We start from the raw sequence: 16,479 nt of genomic DNA, 5'->3' as shown, positions 1-16,479 counted from the left end.
GAGAGAGAGAGAGAGAGAGAGAGAGAGAGAGAGAGAGAGAGAGCTAGACTCATTAATGATTCATTAATGAATAAGTGGATATTTTAGGCAGTAGACAAACACATATTTTATTTATGGCTTGCTTCAGTTGTGCTGGATTATAACAATTACATAATCCTATATTCTAACAGAGTCAATTTAGTGTAGCAATGAAGGCATCAGACTAGAAACCAGGAGACTGTGACTTCTAGTCCTGCCTTGGGCATAAAGCCAGGTGGGTGACCTTGGGCCAGTCATTCTCTCTCGGCCATAAGAAGCAAGCAATGGCAAACCACTTCCAAGTACTTCCACTTCCCAACAATTGCTATGAAAAATGCAGGGACTTGCCCAGATAATCACCAAGTGTCAACACAGACTCAAAGGCATCATAAACAAATAAATAAACAAATAATAGACAAAGGGTTGATAAACTTTTCAAGAAGCTAGAAAGCCATTTGTTGGTGATTCCATAAGTCTGGATTTCCTGAACTAAGCAGCATCACATGCATACATATACCATAACCAAAGCTGTTACTGGGTCTCAGTGCTCAGCATCCAACATCTTATAAATGGGCTTCCATCATTCGCTGCTACTGTATTTGTAATACCTTTGAAAGGGCTCAGCCTTTACTTTACACATCTGGGATCTATGTGTGAAGCACTCCTGGTGTTCTCTGTTCCTCTAGAGATTTGTTTTGCTTCTAGAGCACATTACAAGCTGCTTATTATGGGCTGTCAGAGCCAGGATGTGTAAAAAATTCTCTTAACCGAATCAATATGATCTATGGCTACATATGAAAAGGAGAGCATTAATAATGTACTGTCAGCATGCATACCAGACATAAACACAGATTTCATTTCTGACCTTTGCTCTAAGAAGAGCTGGGATGCAAACAGCTTTTTCATTTGCTTGGTGGTTTCATTCACTTTATTAGAAAGCTTTTTTAAAAAAAAACTCATAGAAATATGTGGTTGCACACAAGGAGCATAGGGCAAGTGTCATTAGAACATTATTAGTTGTTAGAGGCTTGGGGTTCATTAAATATTCAGTGGCTTTAAAATCTATTCACCATGTTGCATCTATAGCTGCAAACCCCTTTCAATGGGTTTTATGGCACACTCTTTAAAAAATTAATGAAAATGGGCACTGTAAAACCTATTTTTTTTCTTTAATTGAGATTTCTCTAGGATTTATGTTTTTTCCCCAGCCTTAAGAAATGTAAAAGCCTACAAGTCAGTGAAGCAATATTCCTTCTTCTTATTAGCCTGTTATATTAGATAATTAGCACAATAACAGAAATATAAGGACATCACATGACTGTTAAGATTAAACACACCTAACAAGGGGAGGGATGGGGAGAAAAAAATATATTAAGAATACTTAATGTTTAGAATGAGAATCAGAATAGAGCTGGGAAGGACCTTGGAGGTCTTCTAGTCCAGCCCCTGTCTCAAGCAGCAGATCCTATACAATTTCAGACAAGTGACTGTCCAGTCTCTTCTTAAAAATCTCCAGTGATGGAGCACCCACAACCTCTGAAGGCAAGCTGTTCCACTAGTTAATTGTCCTCGCTGTTAGGAATTTTCTCCTTAATTCCAGGTTGCTTCTCTCCTTGATTAGTTTACACCCATTGTTTCTTGTCCTGCCCACTGGTGCTTTGCAAAATTAATTTTTCTAAGTTGATTTAATTAACCAACCTAGCCATCATAATATCAGAATTATTTTTATTTCTGTACCTTTCATTCCTGTGAAATGACTTGCTGAAGATCAACTTTCTAGTTTTATGGTGAAACAAAAATTAAGTCTCCTCCAGGTCTAAAACCTAATTACAAAATATAACACTTGAACGATTCTTATGCTTTCATCTAGCTGGCTTTGATCTCATGTCTGGATATTGTGACATTTCACAAAGATTGAGGCTAACTATATGCACAGTATAGATTCTGTTAGGCCGACTCCCATCAAGGGTTTCCAATGGAATTGAAGGTAGAAAGAAACCTAGGGGAGATGCTGACATAACAGTTATCTGCCTCTCTCAGTTGGCTGTTTTTTTCCAAAACGTAACTGGACTGAATTGAAGAAGCTTCTTGGATGAGAAGCAAAATGTTTTCAAAGAAAAAAACCGAGAAAGTCTTGCTGCCTTCTGGAAAAAAGTACCTTTGAGACAATCATGACCTGGATGACTGGGAATCTGACAGGTACTGAGCTGTTCATTTCCCTACTCTTCTCTCTCTCTCTCTCTCTCTCTCTCTCTCTCTCTCTCTCTCTCTCTCTCATACAGACAAACAAGGGCCAATGATGGGAGCTTTGGTTGGCAATGGCAAGAGTAGACAGGATCATAGCACTGCATTCATTGCCACTGTTCCTCCCTTCCACCTGCTAATCAGTGTGACTCCTACCCTTCTTAAACATGCATCTTTCAGCCTGTTGTAAGGCACACTCATGTTGCAAAAAGGGCTACCTGTTTATAACATAAATCTCCTTCCCTTGCTTACTATTTCATTCATGCTCACTTTAGGGCCATGGCGACAATAAACACTCCCTGCTTTTGTGGAGTGCATAAGAAAGGCAGCGAGGAGAGAGTTGCTGCATACTAATTGACACATTTTAATGACTGCCTTCTCTTACTCCCTCTTTGCCCATCCCCTTCTCTGAATTGCTGCTTTCAAGCATGTGCAGCTCGCAACCATGGAAACCAAGTCTCTAAATGCACAAAACCCACCACATCAACCTTTGGAGCATATTGCTGGTGAATTTCCAAAAGATACAATAGATGGGGAGAGGGCCATGAGGAAAGTGATTGCCTTTACAGGCATGGCGCTCTAATCCTGACAGATTTATTTTCTAGAGGACAAAAGCTTGCACATGCATTCTACTAGTAAACACTATTTAGCACTGAATGTAGTATGTAGCATCCTAGCAACCATGCTTGTACACTAATAAATTATAGTACAACCCCCCCCCCCATCAGAGTTCAAACACAGCAGCTAACTTGCCTCCTGTTCCTATACCATGGTAGCAAAATCCCTCTCCTTCTCTTTTTTTCTTTTTTCTTTTTTATCCCTTTGAGTCAGTCTTGACTCCTGGTGATGGGCAGGTCAGGTCCCTGTGGTTTTCATGACAAGATTTTGGAAGCAGTTTGCAATAGCCTTCTTCCTAGGGCTGAGAGAGAGAGAGAGAGACAGGCTGTCCCAAGATCATCCAGCTGGCTTCATACCTAAGGCGCAACTAGAACTAGTCTCCCAGTTTCTAATCTGGTCCCTTAGTGTCACCAAAGGACTCTCACTTATGTTCTTACCTTGGTACAGAACTGAACTTGTGGTGATATCATATTTGAAAAAGCATAATGGTGCTGTTTAAAGTATGGTTAAGTAGAGCTGCAAAGATCAGAATACAGCCAGTGGTGGGATTCAAATCCCTGAACAACTGATTCTCTGCGTGGATGCAGGCCTGGGCCTCCGAGGCCTAGAATGGACTTCTGGAAGTGGCATTCCTGCACTTCCGGTGGGCCATTCTAGGCCTGGGAGGCTCCTCCAGGCCTCCGAGGCCTAGAACGGACTTCCAGAAGTAGCATCCTCTCACTTCTGGCAGGCCGTTCTAGGCCTGGGAGGCCTCCTCCAGGGGTGCATTCAGCCAGTTCTCTGAACTCAACAAAATTTAACTACCGGTTCTACCAAACTGGTGCGAACTGGCTGAATCCTATCACTGAATACAGCCCAGGGATATAGATGGACCAGGTCCTCCACTAGCGTACAAGCAATTAAACACCAATATGTAAGGATGCCCACCTAATAGCTTCTATTTATACATTTAACCATTATTTTGTATTAAACAGACATTGACAATGTTATAATTGCAATGGCAAGAGATAGTGGCTGGCCATTGCACCAATATTTTACATCAAGGAATCTAATCTTTTGGCATTCTGTTGAGGAAAAAACAGTTGATGGAAACCAAAGCAAACAGTGATCAGGAATCATCTCTTTTCTCTCTCTTTTCTTCTCCTACCCAGCTTGGTTCTATGAAAAATCAGGATATTTTTTCCCTAGTACCTGACATGATCCCTAGAGAAAGGTTTTCAAATTAGACTAAGGGCTGCACCAAAGTGTACAAATTATCCTTGTCACTGATACTGCTTTACTTTATTCAAAGTTTACTCAAAGATGCAAAGCATCTTCTCAGAAATAACATCCAAATAACGTGAAACTCCAGGTGTAGATATGACAAAACATTGATATCCCAGTAATCCCAGTATCCTTGAATTGTGGAACTTTTGCTTGGTACTTTTGGCATTGAATGCTAGCATAAAGGTCCCAAGGTAGTTCTTTGACTACAGAGTTATGTGAATGATATAATTGAGGAAGGAAGGAAGGAAGGAAGGAAGGAAGGAAGGAAGGAAGGAAGGAAGGAAGGAAGGAAGGAAGGAAGGAAGGAAGGAAGGAAGGAAGGAAGGAAGATGTCCTCCATAACAGAGAAGGTATATGACTCAAGTTCAGGTGTAAACTTTAATTTTATCTATGAGGAAACAGTACATCTGCTATCTAAAAGTTCAACAAAACTGGATCATTCACCCCCACCCACCTCCAACACAAATGGGTGTGATTCTTTATTGATCAGCCTTTGGCAATGTGGATACGGAAGGATACATTTTTTTAAAAAGGGAAAAATTCACAGTGAAGCAAGTTTCCGTGGAGAAGACAATGACAAAATAATTATTCTGGAAAACCTGGACAAACTGTAATGAGCAAGAGGAAGCCTGGAAAAGTTTTCATTTCAGTGTAATCTCATGTTATAGCTCCTCAGAGGTAAGTCAACTTTGATCTTTAAATAACTTTCCTCTTAATAACTGTAATTTAATCTGCTCATACTCAACAGTCTTCAGATTCCTTTAAGGCTCTGAGATGCTGCTTCACAGAAGGCAAGGAGCATCTCTATGTAATTAAAATTACATCTGCAGAGTAACTGTTCATTGAGCTTTCAAATCTTGGTGCCAAAAACAATGTTTATAATTGCGAGGGCAGCCCCAAGAAATCCATGAGACTGGAAAATAAATCTCACAATATACAGTAATAATAAAATTGCACCTCCACAACTGCCCCAAGAATTAAGAGGGGCCACATCTAGGATTCTTTTTTTCCCTTGCTGGTCTTGTATTATGCTATATTTTCTTTCCTTCACCCAGATAGAGAATGACTATCTTTATTCCATTAATCCCACAGATAAGAAGCTGAGAATTTGGCTGGAATCAGAGAAACAAACCTTCTTCTGTTACCTGCCTGTATAATACTTAATATGAGAACTACCAATAAATGGAAAATGAGCTCCTTAATCCTTGAGCAGCTGATTGATAGCACTTCACATCACCAGGATTTCTACCTCCCAACCTCTCATAAATCAGTTTGAAATCAAGCTCTATTCATGATATACTGATCAAAACACACTGAGTATTGTCATATCTATGTACCTGAGAGTCTACTGCATAAAGGGAATACCATAAGCTTCCAGCCAACCAACAGAATAATTTGAAGAATGCCTCTGAGCTACTAATCATGAAGTAACAGAGATATAAAATAAATAAAATAATTAGTCCTTCAAACTCATCAGTCCAAACTCTTCAATCATAGGTGTTGCTAGGAGAGAAAGCAATGCAGAGAAAATTAGATTGTAAAAAATATACACTAATCCACTGAAATCTTCTCTCAAAGTGTCCATTCAGTGTGGCACCAATTCATGATTGTATTAAATTAAAGGATTCCTGGCACTTGTGAGGATGACATGATTGCATGCTACCACTTTGCCAACTAGGTGCTTTCCCCAATCATTATGACCATAGTTGCATATAAATAGAAGTGGAGAAGGAGGAATAAAGAAAGTTAAGTTCTAAGCAATGTTCATGCGAAGAGAAAGCTTTCGCAACACAACACCAAGGGGAAATGTTCATTGTATCTACTGTGTAATCCCTGACAGGTCCCTGCCGGTAACGTGAAGCTGGAAAGTCATGCATTATCACAGTCTCCCACAGGAAAATAGACCATTCATATAGGCAGCTTTCTAAAAATATTTAGAATTTAAAGGAAAAGTGAGCTCGGAATGACATCGGTGCAGGTTCCAATAGGCTGGAGCAGAATAAGGAGGGAAAAAATCAAAAAGAAAAGAATATATGTATTTGAGATCAATCCTAAAATATCTCAAAACACCAGTCTGTTACGTGTCAATGTGTATGCATAATTTAGGGAGGCTTCAGAACTCAGAAACCTTTAGCAATATATGGATTTGTAGTGGAGCCAGGTGAAAAGAAAACTGTGTTTAGTAGGATGTATCTGAGAAGGCTAATGTGAGTTTTATGAGCTGAGATCAAGAGGAAGTTACCCATTTGCCTTCCCCAAAGGCCCTCCTAAATTGCCAATGTATAATAATTTTAAATATTTAATACAGAAAGAGTAATATATTAATTAAGCATCACTTCCATGCAGTTTTTAAATCTTTGCATCACTCTCATTTTGGACTGCAGCAACTGTAGCACACACACCCCCCCAAAAAAAGTAAGACCATCCCAAAGATACTTTTTTCAAAAAGCAACTGGACTTTTTTTCCTCCATCCTCTGAAAACTGTTTCACTTCTTATCCAAGAAGTTTCTTCAGTTCTGGATGAGAAGTGAAACATTTTCAAAGGAGGAAAAAAAAACCCCAAGTTGCCTTTTGAAAAAAGCACCTTTGGGATAACCATGATCTGGTGATGGAGAAGCTCTATAGACATTATGTCAAATAAGGCTCTTGTCCACAGGTCCAGCTAGACTTGGAGGAAATAATTTTAGATGCACAGGTAGACGGGAAATGATCTGGAGAAAGATGCTGAGTCATTTCCCTAGATCCTCTTTGCCAGTTCAAAATGGTTTCCTTAACATACTGTGTTTTCACTGTAGTTCCCTCTTCAAAATATGCATTCAGAACATCAGAGATGGAAGTACAGATGGTAGCATGGATCTGAGAAGGAAAATGGGAAAAGGAAGCCCTTCAAAATGAAATTATCTGTACCCTTATTTTCTACCACAACATACCACAGGATTCCCAGATATATCCATCTGGAGGCCATTCTCTTTCTCTAAAACTGATCCTCACTGCATCAAACATTTTCCAAACAAACCCTTTAAAAAGATGCCCTCAGATGTGGTCTTCAAATATTTTTTATTCGGCATCTGCTTTCCTCTCATAATTTAAGAAGACTGCTGAATATTGTTTGGGGGACTTTATTGCTATGATGTGGTAGAAAATCCATTTTTTAAAATTAGCTTGTTTCCTGTTATACATCTTTACATCACTCTGTGGTTTCCTTTCCTGAGCCTACTTCTTCAGCTAGAAAACTCTGCCCTATGAGTGGTTGAGAAAATGGGGGCACATCAACAATCCTTCTTGGGGGTTGCCTAAGGCTTAAGCATTAGCTTATTAAGGCCTGAAATGTATCTCCTTATTGGCTTTTTAGAAAATGTTCAAGAAGGATCTCATCCAGGAGGTATGGGTGCTAATTGTGGTGTTGACTCACTTTGTTGTGTTGAGTTTTCTTTTGCTGGTTTTATTTGTTTTGTGTTTTGTTAATGTGGTATTTGGGGATTTAAGGGAAGGGTGTTTTATATGTATTTTAATTTATGTTTTTGACTTTGGTAAAGCATTGTGAATCAATCTGTTTGGGCAATATATAAATAATTGTCAATTAATAATGATGCTTGTCTTAAGAAATGCATCTTTCCTAATCAGGTTTAATTCACACCTGATTTAAATACCATAAATCATGTGAAACTATCAGTATTCCTTGTTCCACATCGTTGGGAACATTGAAGACATTGTTCCAAATGTTTTCAGAATGCAGAGAACAGGAAAGAAAATGTATACTGAGTATTGAGTATACTGAAAATGTATATTGAATACTGAAAAAGTATATTAACAATCTTGAGAAAAATAAGGACAACAACATTTGCAAAAGAAATGGAAAAAGAGAAAGTTTTAATTTTTTTAAGGAAAAAAAGTAAAGAAAAATATTCCGATTGGCAGGGGATCTTGCTTCAAATCTCAATGCAAAATAAACTTTCTAACATGAAAACTCTCTTCCTTTATATGAGAAGTGGCAAGCAACCATATTCTAAGTTGCTTCATCCTACATCTATATATACTTATGGATGACTTTAAAAGCATTTGAATTGTTCCTAGGAATCTACCAAATGCTCTTCCCTACCATATATACCCTGTATATGGAAATGCCATGCTTTGAGGAAGAAACAGAACATCATTATGCAATGGAAAAAGGAAAGAAGAGCGTCTTTTTGATCTGATCCAACATTTGAATCACACAAGCAGCATATATGTTTTCTGTATTCAATATATTTTCTCCTACTTTTCAAAGCAAAAGGCATTCAAAAGAATGTACATTCAATATGAAGAACAAAACAAGCATTATTAAAAACAGGAATTCTATAAAACAAGAGTTAATGGGATTCCCCAAATAGAAAAATCTTCAGCATGCATATGTTCAAATTATGAGTGGATTTAACAATTGCAAAGTCACCAGTGAAGTCTTGTCAAATTGGAGATATTTTTTTGTTTATTTATTTGATTATTTATTAAATGAATATGGTGCTCATTTCACCATGAAGCGAGTCTGGGCATCTTAGAACATCATAAAATAAGAATATAAAACAATTTGAGCACTAAAAACATTAAGAAAACATGGAACATTAAAATTAACAACAAACTAGATAAAAAGGACCGATATGTAAACAGGATGGAGGTGGGACACCATGCCATTTGTGCCAATCTCAGTTTAGCATTCATACAATATATCACAACATTCATACAACATAGCCATTGCTGGGCAGGAACTAGTTTAAACTGTAGTTGGTTCAAATATTTAATCTCACTAGCACTTAAAAGGTAAATCCATTGATAGCACTTTGATACCTTACTCCACATGCATTATTTCCTACAAACAAATAATACACGTTGATGCATTGATTGTTACAACCAGAAACATGCAATATCATATATCTCTTTCCTTTCAAATTCTACCTTATTGGTCAAAACTCTTCAATGTAACCTTTGACTCTGAATCTTACACCTTACAATAACAAGCTAAATGCATGACAGCAACATAGTCCCAGATTGTGAATCAAATTGAAAATTAACCATAATAATAACAACAGCAGCAACAACAACAATAATAATAATGGCAAATTACTTCTGTAATTCTGCCAGAAAACTTCATTATTACAGTCAACAGGAGTCTATCTAGATTTAATGGTTTCCTTACTGTAAGACACAAGAAACCAGAAACAGGAGTTCAAAGCACGAAAAGTTTATTTCATGCTACTTATACACAAGAATCTGATCTACTAACAGTCAAGCCAATTGGGTGATAGGTAAGGGTCAACTGAATTCATGGAGGATTGGATTTAGATCTCTTGTGGGAATGTAACAATGTAACAACTCCAAACTGCCCTCGGGCTCTACCTGGTCATCTACCACATTTACCTTAGTTAATAACATATATTGTTAATTATATCACATCATCTTAATTATATTTCATTTTTCTCCACATTCTTTCCTATGACAATTAGGAACTGATAGTGATATTTCAGGACCCAGAGGGTCGTGCATATCAATCAGTAGCGCTATAGACTCAAGCAAATAAATAAACAACAATTCTACTCTGATGGGGCCAAATAGCTTTTAAGAATTCCTTGCAAGGATCCATTTCATCCTCATTCACATTTTATTGTCTTGTAAAAAAAATTGTGCTAAAATTGGTTTGGATACTTAGCTGGATCAATAGGACCTGATCCAACTGAGAATATTTTTTTTTCCTCACCTCTCCCATTTTTTGCTACCAGAGACATCCACGCAATCTGGCAAATTTTTAATTCACAAATCATTTCTATGTAGGCTTACTCTGGGGCAAATGAATTAAGAATTGTATATTTTTTAAAAACCCATTGAAAGGAGGCTAAAAATAAAGCCAGCTGCTGTGATCATTTTGGCACCCACTTGTAGCCCTGAAAAACACATTCGTCATCCTCCAGATCGCAATGTGACGCAATGGACAAACCTGGCAGTGATGTAGCAGTCGAGCTGAAAAGCAAACGTGGGGAAGAAGCTAATTTCATTTGAGCACCAGTTGCCAAAATAGCATCTAATAAAATGCCTTCAACTGTGATAGTTCAATACAAACACCCACAAGCACTCCTGGCAAGCATCTCAACTGTCACCAGCTCACTCTCACTTTTCCTGTGGAAGACCTCAACACAACTCACCCACACAGGTATACAGCTGTGCAGTGACAACTGAAACCTGCAGGTGTTTGCTAGTATTGCCATTTCTGAAGTGCTGGAGGAAGAGAGAAAGACAATTTATCCCTGGCGTTGAGCATTTGTAGTATGGTGCATGTATTGGCAGTTAAACAATCCCCCCTCCGTTATTATTTAAAAAGGAAAAAAAAATCTGCTATGTTGATTTTCAAATGAATACACATTTTGTTCTAGCAAAATAACACTCTGGGCTTCTTACACTGCCATTAATAGCTCTTAAGAGAGTCCCAAGGAAAGTCTACAATGAATGAAAGCAGGATTTTGAATAACAGTAACATGGAAATCGATGATCATGTTATTTGTTCTTGTTGTAGCCTTTCCTGACAACAGCTGTGTCTTCCAGCTATTTGGGAGTTCAGCACCAGTTAACTTTGACCAGTACATCCAATAAGTAGAAGTTGTACTATGCTCCCAAATACCTGGAGGATGCAAAGCTGCTGAGGCTCTGGACTATAACATTGTTCCATAACATGCATGATTCCACAAAGAAGAGGAAAAGTGAATGTTATGCTTGAGAAACTAAGACAAATCTGGTAGCATAACAATATATTGCATATCCATATATTGATGAAAAATTAGCATGCTGTCATAGTTTAAAAGCCAAATTAAAACACACAATAGTAGTAACTCCAACGTGGCAACTTCTAAATGCTCAAAAAGGGCAGAGAAAGTGTTCAAGAACTGAAGAGTCAGGATACTCCACCTTCTTTGTAAATATTTGTGGCTATTTTCTGACACACAAGGTAATTTTCTGTGGTATTGGCATAGGCAATGAACATCTTAATATAATTCAGTAGGAAAAATACGGGGGAATGAGGGGAGAGGAAAATATCAGAATTTGATTGTCTTAGTATAAATATATAAATTTATTTATCTGAATTTTTTATTCCACCTTTAATCAAAAGAAAAAAAGACGTTGGAGTTCTTCCTGTTACTACACAAAAATTTCCATTAATTTATTACTTGTATTGCATAATACATGAACCTAGAACAGGGCTCTTCAAACTTAGCCCTTTTATAACTTGTGGACTTCAACTTCCAGAATTCTTCAACCAGACACGCTGGCTGAGGAATTCTGGGAATTGCACAAGTCATAAAAGGGCCAAGTTTGAAGAGCCCTGACCTAAAACATTGGACTTTGTGACATTTACTTTATAATACAGTTACTTGTGATAAGAAAGCACAACTGTGCCCAGATTGGCCTTTGAATGCCCCCCCCCCCCGCTTTCTAGATTTCCAGCTGTGAAGCAGCTGCAAGTAACCTTGGATAAATGGAGGATAAAGAGAATTCTGATATCTTCGCTTCAGAGATACCAAGATTCCAGGCCACGCAAGACCTTGTAGCATCAACAGATGTCACCAAGTTCTTAATGAAAGAAGCAGCAAATAATTTAATGATTGGCACCAATCAGATGAGCAGTGTTTAATTAATAGGGCTGTGCAGATCTGAAAAAGCACTTTATGTCAATAAAAAGAAACAACTTTTCAGCACTTTTTTTAAAAAAATGTTAAAATAATGAAATCTATATTATAAAGTGGAGGAAAACAAAAGTACATACATCACTTTCCTCTGATCCAAAACAAAATGGAAGATCCATATAAGTATGAATATACATGTGGACTAGTTGATAAACTTCTCATTAAATCTAAACTACTGTATATAGCATACTGTGCCATCATCTCATTTTTAGAACCCAAATACTTTTTGAAAAAGGATAGCAAACTCACATCCTGGATCCCTTCCTTAAAAATCAGAAAAAGTTACTTTCTTTCAAGTTACATAGGACTATTCTCTCTGCTGTACCCCAGGTTTGAAAGAGATGAAGCTATTATGAAATGATAGAATCCATGTTGTAGAAATATAATTCAGCATCATACTGAGATGTCCAGGTTTAATATTTCATTATATTAACATATATGTTGGTTTAAAGTCAAAACAGGGCTATAACAAAACAAAACTAAAGCAAGTATCTAAAAATATGCTCTGCATTTCTACATTGACAATATAAGAAATCTAATATTCTTCTGTAATTCTTAAATTCTTAAAGAGGCCCAGCTGACTTAAAATAATTTTTTAATGAATTAACTTTGTTTAAAAATTATAGGAATCTATTTTAAGTTTCTTAATATTTGGTCCCATTGATTTTCCAAAATTCTAAGGAATTCCTGGAAGCTTGGCATTTAGACACATCAGCCATCAATATAGAAATAAACCACAAGTACACACCATTTTAAAAAGACAATAAAAAAACTAAGAAGAAAACAAAAAGTCAGAACACATCCTCTCCAGCAGCCAACACCAGCAGATAAGCAGGAATTAACACTAGACAAACAATCAATCGAGCAGAAAACAATACCCTAATCTAGGAGCTATTAAGGAGACAATCAAGCAGAAAATAATATCCTAATCAGGAACTACTAAGGAGAAAAACACAACCCCACCATGATTGGCAGGGTAAGCTAAGTATATAAACAAGGAGAAATAGCACTCACATAAGGAATGATGATGTTACCTATCTGGTTAATAAAATGTCTGCAAGAAAATAATCAAGCTCAGAGAGCACCGAGGACTCAAAGTTCAACCCTGAACTACATATATTATCTGCTATTAGTTTTGAGTGCCACTACCATGCATGTAATAGTTTGGGACTGATTGGAGAAAAGCCTTGTGAAGCACAGCATGTCACTTCTAAACAGTGTAGCAGAAGCAGAACTTTGCTTATGAAGCGAGTCTTTAAAAGAAGCAGAAAGAGAGGCTAATTGGTCGTGTCTTGATGCTTTACCACACTGGAGCAGAGTAATGTCCCTTGATAGAGACTGAGCAATTAATTGAATGTAATTTTAATTACAATTAGAATTGAACTGAATTAAATTGAATTAAAATAAATGTTTGCACTGGTCCCATTATAAGGCCACCGTTAGCCTTACCTCTAACTCAAACTTCCTTTGCCCTGCTTACAGTTATACATATTTAGTCAAGTTCATTTCTAATCCTCTTCCTTCCACAGCATGCTAGGTATATCACCTATTACTTCATGTCTTAGAATTTCTTGTTAATATACATGGCTTTTGGGGCTACTTGGGCCCATCCAGGAGTCTAGCAACCTCTGAATTCCAGAGGTTGACCAAGTAGTTGGGAAAATTCCCAATTGCCTACCAGAATAATCTCTGGATGCACAAATCATCTAGGGCAGACTATGTTAATCGGCAATGTCCACCCCCATCTTCAGTAGCTTGGTAGCAGGGATGAGCTTTACCTAGATCAGGAAAGAATTAACAATGATCACATACTAACCACCCTATAGAGTGCCTGTCTTTATGACTCAAGCTAAAGTTACCTGGAACAAGGCCATACTTGCCTTGGAAGTCATGAATTATTTTCTTTCCAGTGGCCCCATGGCATGGAGTCCCTCAGCACTAAAAGTCCCCATTATCAACCCTGTTTTGAGGTCCAGGAACTCAAGAAAGGACTCTGCCATTCAGCAAGGGCTTTCTATATATAGGCATTCACTGCTCATTGTCTATAGAACAACGCTTCTGCTCTAAAAGTATCCTAAAGTACCTTGGTTGCCAAAGGATCTGAAACTTATGTTTTATGCATATATTCATACTCATGCATGAATATAAGTAATGGCAAAATCAGATGCCGTAGGGCCCTGGAGATGGGATCAATGAGCTATGCCCCACAATAGCCCACTGGAGAGGCAAATCAACTCCAGCATAAAACAAACACAATCTGCTGACCTTCTGCCTCACATTGTAGCATATTGCTGTTACCAGGCAAAGACATTAGTGTGTGAAAAGGAACAACATCTCTAGTTGCAAATCAAAGTGGTGTGGAGAAGATGCATACTTTGTCCCCAATACGAAGGCAGAGGACAGAAAGACCTCTGCTTTTAACAACTGTAGGCTCTCAAAAGCACCGAGCTATCTGAATCAGCTGCTACCAGGTTATAGTCAATATAGCATATTAAGAGAGACTTCCTGGAGCAGGAAGAGATTTTCACTCCCTGTGTTAGATCCCAATGACTTAGCTCACCTTCCCCTTCTATCTATGGAGGTGTGACCTAGATTTTCTGGAAAGTACATGTCCCTCTGCTGCCCTATAGCAATCCTTTCCTCTAGGATACTAGAGGATTCCAGCTGTAAGCTGTAGTAAATGCCAGCGCTGCTTTAGCTGCTCTGCATCAAGAACATAGTAGGTGGCTAAAGGAGAGCTCTGGCACGCCTACATTTCAGCTGCTTCATCCTATTTCCTTTGGGGAAACACACAAAAATGTGTATTTCCAACTAATGCCACATTTGGCTGCTGCTTATGCAGGGAAGAGCTTCGAGGAACAGGGAGGATCCATTTTTGATACACTCCAGAATCACTGGGTCAACAACAGACTGAATTAGATCCATAAGACAAAGATTCCATTCCTGGTTAAATTAATGCTATGTTAGATGAACCATCTGACTCTACATAATATCATTTTCCCGTGATCCTAAATTTACAGCACTTGTCTAGGCTATCAAATCTGGGTTGCAAAACACCATACAACCTTTAGATAGCAACAAAGAGACACAGAAAGATTAAAGACTAAAGTCTATTATTGCAGCACTAACTCTTTCTTAACGTTTATACCTTGGAGAAATCCTTGTTCATTATCTCAGGGAACCCCTGCATAAAAATATTGTGTCTACTGCTAGCATTGTGTAGCATTCACATGTCAATAATGTTTTGCTTTGTTGTAATGATCTGTTGCAGAGCCAAAAGTGAAAGCAGGAGGCTGACAGCTGAGTTGCAGCCAATACAAATTCCAACACTAGTATGTGCAGCATGTGAAGTTCAGAAAGTACTCTTTTCCCCCTTATCTTTTCCTGAATCTCTAGCAACTTCTCATGGAACCCTTCCCCTAAACCCCATTGAAAGAGGCTGTTCTGCTACACTCACAAAACTACTGAAGAAATAACAATTAGCTTGTCATAAGAAACATATGATCCTATACCAGCACTTGTATTTTCTATATTGAGGTAAATAGCAGCCTCTGGTGTGGGAGGAAGTTAAACTGAGGAGACAGCAAAGATATACTGTACTTCCTGTTCTAATGATGCGACTTCATTTGACTCGTCTTTCTTTCGGAAATACATTTAACTAGAAGTATTATGGCATAATACCATGGCATTTTGGCAGAATTATGGGCATGATTCCAACAAATTAATTTCCATTTAGCTCTTAGTATATAAACCAATTACATTGTAAAAGCTTTTTTAATCAACCGTTTCTCAAGGCACATTTTATTTACAAAAGTTCTGAATTCAGCTAGTGGATATTACAGTTTTAAATGGTCCAACAGAATTCCTGAACAATATAGCCAACCACGGGAGATATAATTTAGTCAACTATACAAGGACAAATTCTGACATCTTCCTCTACCAGATTTTACTTCCAGCTTAAATCACCCCCAACTCACAACTGTCTATCCCTCTTTGTTACACTTATATAGTCTTTTGCTAATGAATGGTTTATTTTATCCTTGAAGAATGACTGGATACAAGAAATAAAGTACAATTGACTATATTTGATCCTGGACATAGTAGTGAAGAGATCAAGCAAATTGCTGTGTTAAATCAATTGGGCAGATACATTCACAAGTGGTTCAATTTAGGATCCATGCTGTAAAATGGAGAAACTGAAATAGTATGGGTAAGAAACAAAGGATGCCAAAAGAATCTAGGACACAGGAAAGAAAGAGGGTTAATAATTTTGGATTTTTGGGATGCAATTTTAAAGAAATACTTATAGAAATGGAAAATTATAGTATTGCATATTAGGAGAAGCAGCTGGGGGATTTCTTAAGAGTATCTTGTGATGTAATAATATAGGTATTTTTGTTCGAGATATTAAGAGATTAATTTTAAAATTTTTTGGAGAAGGAGATGAGATCTGGTGGAGGTGTGGATTTAAAAGGGATTTTTGAAGAGATGCTATTTTTGATGTGATTAATCAATACATTATAAAATGTTACTTTTGATATGACATATTGATAAGGTGATATATCTAACTTTGGGATGTAATTTTAAAGAAACACTTATATTTTTGCTCGAGATATTAAGAGATTAATT

At 37.5% G+C, this 16,479-nt stretch overlaps 1 protein-coding gene across 2 annotated transcripts in view; it reads right to left on the bottom strand.

The window, feature by feature from the left end:
* The window catches only part of NTRK2 (neurotrophic receptor tyrosine kinase 2), a 183,285-nt gene that overhangs the window by 2,887 nt on the left and 163,919 nt on the right, over positions 1–16,479 (bottom strand). The gene's annotated exons all lie outside the window — the stretch shown is intronic.

The sequence above is a fragment of the Protobothrops mucrosquamatus genome, unplaced genomic scaffold (genome assembly GCF_001527695.2).
Source record: "Protobothrops mucrosquamatus isolate PMUCROS unplaced genomic scaffold, P.Mucros_1.0 scaffold1995, whole genome shotgun sequence".
Lineage (NCBI taxonomy): Eukaryota > Metazoa > Chordata > Lepidosauria > Squamata > Viperidae > Protobothrops > Protobothrops mucrosquamatus.
Note: the sequence above shows the minus strand (reverse complement) of the source record. Positions and strands in the feature narration are given on the sequence as shown.